Source organism: Pan troglodytes, chromosome 6 (assembly GCF_028858775.2).
Source record: "Pan troglodytes isolate AG18354 chromosome 6, NHGRI_mPanTro3-v2.0_pri, whole genome shotgun sequence".
Lineage (NCBI taxonomy): Eukaryota > Metazoa > Chordata > Mammalia > Primates > Hominidae > Pan > Pan troglodytes.
The window spans coordinates 103,466,733-103,471,848 of record NC_072404.2 but is presented as its reverse complement, the minus strand read 5'-3'; the positions used below and the strand labels follow the sequence as shown (position 1 = coordinate 103,471,848).

General features: G+C 38.9%; 1 long non-coding RNA gene across 1 annotated transcript; it reads left to right on the top strand.

Moving 5' to 3' along the window:
* Positions 1-271: 271 nt before the first annotated feature.
* Positions 272-1,464, top strand: LOC129135585 (uncharacterized). The gene is made up of 2 exons (XR_008536553.1): positions 272-529; positions 1,337-1,464. It is a non-coding gene; the product is annotated as an uncharacterized LOC129135585 (long non-coding RNA).
* Positions 1,465-5,116: the final 3,652 nt, after the last annotated feature.

Genomic DNA, 5,116 nt, shown 5'->3' with positions numbered 1-5,116 from the left:
CTGCTGTGTGCAATGGCTTTGGGACAGCACAGAGAGAGATGCAAAGATGGAAACATTGTCTCTACCCCCGTGTAGTTTAGGACCTGTCTTGGGAAGAAAGCAATTGTTTCCAATAACAGTAGTAAGAACAGCAAGAGAGATGCAGTGATGTAGAATGGGAAGGAGATTCAGAGCATTCTTGAGTGAGCTGCTAATTGGAGGGCTGAGGGGATTGTGACTTCATCCTCTGCATCCAGGTGCTGCTGGCGTGTCTGGTGCACAGTGGGTGCTCTGCAGTGTTTGCCAAGCCGTTATTGAGAAGGGGTATCCAATGGTGTGCATACCCCTTCGAAAGGGCTTACTAGTCACGTGAGGTGCTACTAGAGAGACAAGTTAAGGTTTTGAATGAGAGATGAGAGTTGGAAGAATATTCTAGTGGAAAAAAAGAATATGAGAAACAGTTCAGAAACATGGAATCCCTGCTCAACTTCCTCTGCTCACTGCCCCCGGCCCCTTCATCCAGGGATGTTGAGGACAGATTTCTCTACAGGTAATTGGAAGCAAGACTTACTTGGAGAAGATAGTTTCATTGGTCTCTTGTCTCTGACAGTACTCACAAAGCCTCCTTGCTTGTTTGCTTCCTTCCCTTAATCCCATTCTTTCATTCCGAACCTTTCTACGTCTCCCTTAAGTCCTATTTTCTTTTTCCCTTGTTCTGAGCTCCCATCACCATCTTTATCCCCTGTCAACCAAGGAGACAGGGCACAGGGGCAGTTACCAGGTCACCAAGCTAAACAAAGGGCTTTAGAGTTGGTCTTTTTTGTGACTGTCCTGCCTCCCTCTAGGTATTTATCCCTTTTCTGTGGGTAGCATAACAGAAGCTCAGAGAGTTGATGTGCCTGCAGCATGACATAAGTGGAAGTCACAAACATTCATTTTCCACTTCTTTATTTTGCCTTCTGAGTCATGGTGCCTCTGCATAATTTAAACCTTTTCTCTCCCCACTGCCTTAACCCCTGAAAATCTGCAGCAAGTTCACATGCATCCTTAATTCTCCACTCTAGAATTTCAAATGGAAGTTTTAAACAATGTTTTGGCTTCTTGTGAAATCTGAGAATCCAGTGTATGTCCTTGGTCTTACAATAAAAGGCTGGTAAAAGTCCTTTTTTTTTTTTTTTTTAACTTCCTCTTTCTCTACTCTATTGTCCAGTTTTGGCTTTCCTATTTTCCCTCATCTTTGTAAAATTGCCTTCCAGATGTCTCTTCAAATGACTTGACAGCAGCCCTGTTATCTTCTAAGAACCTAAAAGCACTTTGGCTGCTTTAGAAAAATGTGTTTGTTTTTTCATCTTATTAGGCAGCATCTGAAGTCTCTCTGAAAACACAAGAAAAGAATATACAGAGAACCTCCCAGAAACTGCAAGTCCCATGGAAATTAAGGCCATTAGTGTTTTGTATAATAAACAGTCACCTTTGCATTTAAAATGGACTATTTTGTTTTGGATATAGGTGGAGTAGGATATAAATGTATACTTCCTTGCTTCTTAGTTTATCATAGGAATCTAAGAAAAGAACTAAGGATAAGAGAAAAGGAGGAACAAAAGACAGCTCTGCTGCTTTTATCTCAGGTTATTTCAGAAAAAACAAAATGATAACCCTGCAAAATTCTCAGCACTCTTCACTTTGGTTCCACCGCTTTCAGTGGGTGACTTGTCTGGAAAGGAATCTCTTTTAGCCTTCCTGGCTAATAAGCCATGGCAGATAAAGCCACAAGGTGTCACTATTGCTAAAATCGCTCTCCACCTACAGGATCGATTGCGGTTATGGTTATGTGAATGTGAATTAGATTTCACTTTTGTTTCTAAATAGGCTCCCTGGGAGAGGTACTTTTTGACTGGCAGTGTTCGCTGCCTCCTTCACTCCAAACAAACAAACTATGGCTTTGGCTAAATTATCTAGGGAAGCTCAGATTTCTAATATAGAATTGAGTAGGAGATAATTTCTGTCTTTCCGGGTAGAAAACTTTGGTATAGCTGAGTTTCAGATGCAGCACTTAGTAGGTATGCAACAAAAGTTAGCTCCCCTAACTTAAAAGCGAGGAATGGAGTTGGAAAGTGTGCATGGGGAAGAGGGTGGTAACTTTTTGAGGCCTCTTTCTTTCTTCTTCTTTTTTTTTAAGTTGGATTTCAAAGCTGCAAAAATATCAAACACAGAGGTCTGGTTGTTGTTAACAGCTATGCCATAAAAAAATGTTTAGGAAAAGCTAAATACTATAGCTTCCTCTTACATAATCACTGTATTAAAGTCTCTAAGAGGTCCTGCTATAAAGAAATCTACTTAATTTTCTTTAATCTACAGTTTCTCAAGTTTCTTTGAGCAAAGAACATATGTGTATATATGTGTGTATATACACATACACACACATTTGTGTGCATATACATGTGTAATATATTTATATATGTGTGTGTGTGTATAATTATTATTAACATCTAAATTGAAAAACTTTAGTCTTGTTTAATTTTTGATGTACGTATGAGAAAATAGAAACCCAGACAGTAAGGTTTGGTTCACAAAACACATGTCTTATTTTAGAACCACTACTGTGTTAGAACTGGCTTGTACCAGCTCACAAGAGCCAGTTATGCTCTTCTCTTCCCAATTCTGTGTTTGATGATGTCAGGTTGATAGCTTGAAATCAGCCACTGTGGGAATATTTACACCACAGAAATCAGCAAACACTACAAACCATTTTTTCTTTTTTTCAAGAGAGTAGGTTTACCAGTATGCTACTGTTAGAATCTAGCTGTTCAGATTCCCAATACTACATTCCAGTGATTTTTCAGTTTCTAAGGCACTTTGAAAATAGTTTGGCAAAGAAATGACAAAAACTCCGACTACTGTTCTACTATATGTAAACATGTGTGGGGGGGTATAATATATATGATGCCTATATATCATCTATAATATATGTCATTGCTGGGAGAAGCAGAATATTCCCCTCATATACTAGGAGATATTTCCATTTTCCAGCTGGGTTCTAACTGGCCAGACCACAGTCAGTCAAATTTTTAAAATGGAGAAGGAATGTTTACTAACTCTTCAGTATCTCTTTTAGCTCAACTCTGATTTCTGGGTAGCTTCAGGGGCCAGATCAAATCAGTGGCTCTATCCATCCCACAGCTGGCTTAAGATGGCTTGTTTTATAGACCCATGGAAGGCAGAGGTTCAGTGACTTCCAGGTGTTTCCCATCTGTTCTAAAAATAACTTTTTCTTTCTTGAACCCATCTGTCTATCTACTCTATCTATCTATCTCTATCTATCTATCTATCTATCTATCTATCTATCTATCTATCTATGTATCTATCATCTATCTATCATCTATCTATCTATCTATCTATCTATCTATCTATCTATCTATCTATCTAGTTTATCATAGGAATCCAAGAAGAGGTATCCAATGGTATGGCTTTAACCAGATAGACCAATCACTAGACTATATATATATATATATATATATATATATATATATACACACACACACACATATATATATATATTCAATATATTAACTCCTCATCACTGATATATATTAATCAATATATATCCCTCACTGGAATACCTGCTCCATGCCAAACACTACATTAGCTATTTCTCATCCCCAGTTTAAGTCTTATAGAGAAAACTGAAGTACAATGAAGTTGAATAACATTTCCCCAGTCACACCACTCACAACCGTCTGCCAGACTTTAAATGCTATGACCCTTCCCTTGAGCCATTTAGCCTTCCTTCTGTATAGAGAAAGAGGGGCAGAAATGATCTGCCTGGCAAGGACATTCTTGGACAAGAAAATATACCAGAACCAAGGAAGAAACCACTCTTTTGGAGAGGCTTCTATCAACTCTCTAAACTCACATTTCCCTAAAATAGGAGGTTGGAAATGGAGAAGTTCCATGCCTTGTGGAGGAATATTACAAAAATATGTTGGGAGACATAGAGAGATTGCTGCAGTTGATTATTGGGTTCCGGACAGAGAAAATCTAGAGAAAACTAGAAGGTTAAAGTAGTTTTTGCAAACAAGTTTGGGTGTTAAGCCAGAATGACAAGCTTCTTCATGCTTCTTGGGAAATGGCTTCAAATCATTCATCAGTGTTTCAGTCATGACAACATTAACAAAGGCTCTGTAATTTGCAGTGTGATTGCAAACAGAAAACATAAAAAGCACATAACCTGTGGGCTGTGGCATTGGCCCTATCCCGTGGGGCTACTGGGTTGTTTGTGGGTGCTGTGGAGGCTCAGTGCCCAGGTATAAGAGAGTTGGAGACACTGGTCTGTCCTTTGCTTATGCCTCCAGCTCCATTCTTAGTGGCAGTGGTTATGAGAACCCAGAATTGCAATAAGACCAGCTAGGAATCCCTGGCAGTGATGAAGAGGACCTGACCACTCCAGCTGCATAGTTTTTATTATTATTATTATTGGTTTGCAGGATAAAGCTCTGGAGCTATGAAATCACTTTTGCATTCAGGCTTGGATATTCAATTTGTGTTCGCTGTGGTCTACTGGTGAACTTCACACAGATTTTTCATCTTGAAGAGTTTATATATTTTATTGATAAATTTGAATTCAATGCTACAAAATTTGAACTTGAAATCATATCCTATGCCACTATTTATGACTCAGATCAGAAAGGTGCCACTTCTCTACGACAGAGTTCAGTCACTCATGGTCAAGCTTCCAGAATCAAGCCTTCATCATTTGAGCATGGATGAATTGAATATCTTTTTAAGCACATTGTATGTTGGTTTTATAAACTGGTTGCCTGTGTCAAAAGATCCCTGTACTGAATAGTATGCTGTAGTGGAAAGGTCAGTAATGTAATCTGTCATGACCACAACTCCTTTCCAAAGGGGTTCAAGAGTTATTTGCAGGTGATTGCTTATATAGCTGGCCATGTTCTGTACCACATGACATTGAATTATTCTTCCACACTAGGCCCATGACCTGTGATCAGGTCAGAATTTGAACATGAACACCTAATTTCAAACTGGTCTAGAGTTGTGTGCCATGAACAGTGGTGGCAGTGTGGACTTTGGCAGCTGTAGAATAATATCTGATGAAAGAAGTGGCCAAGAAGAAAAA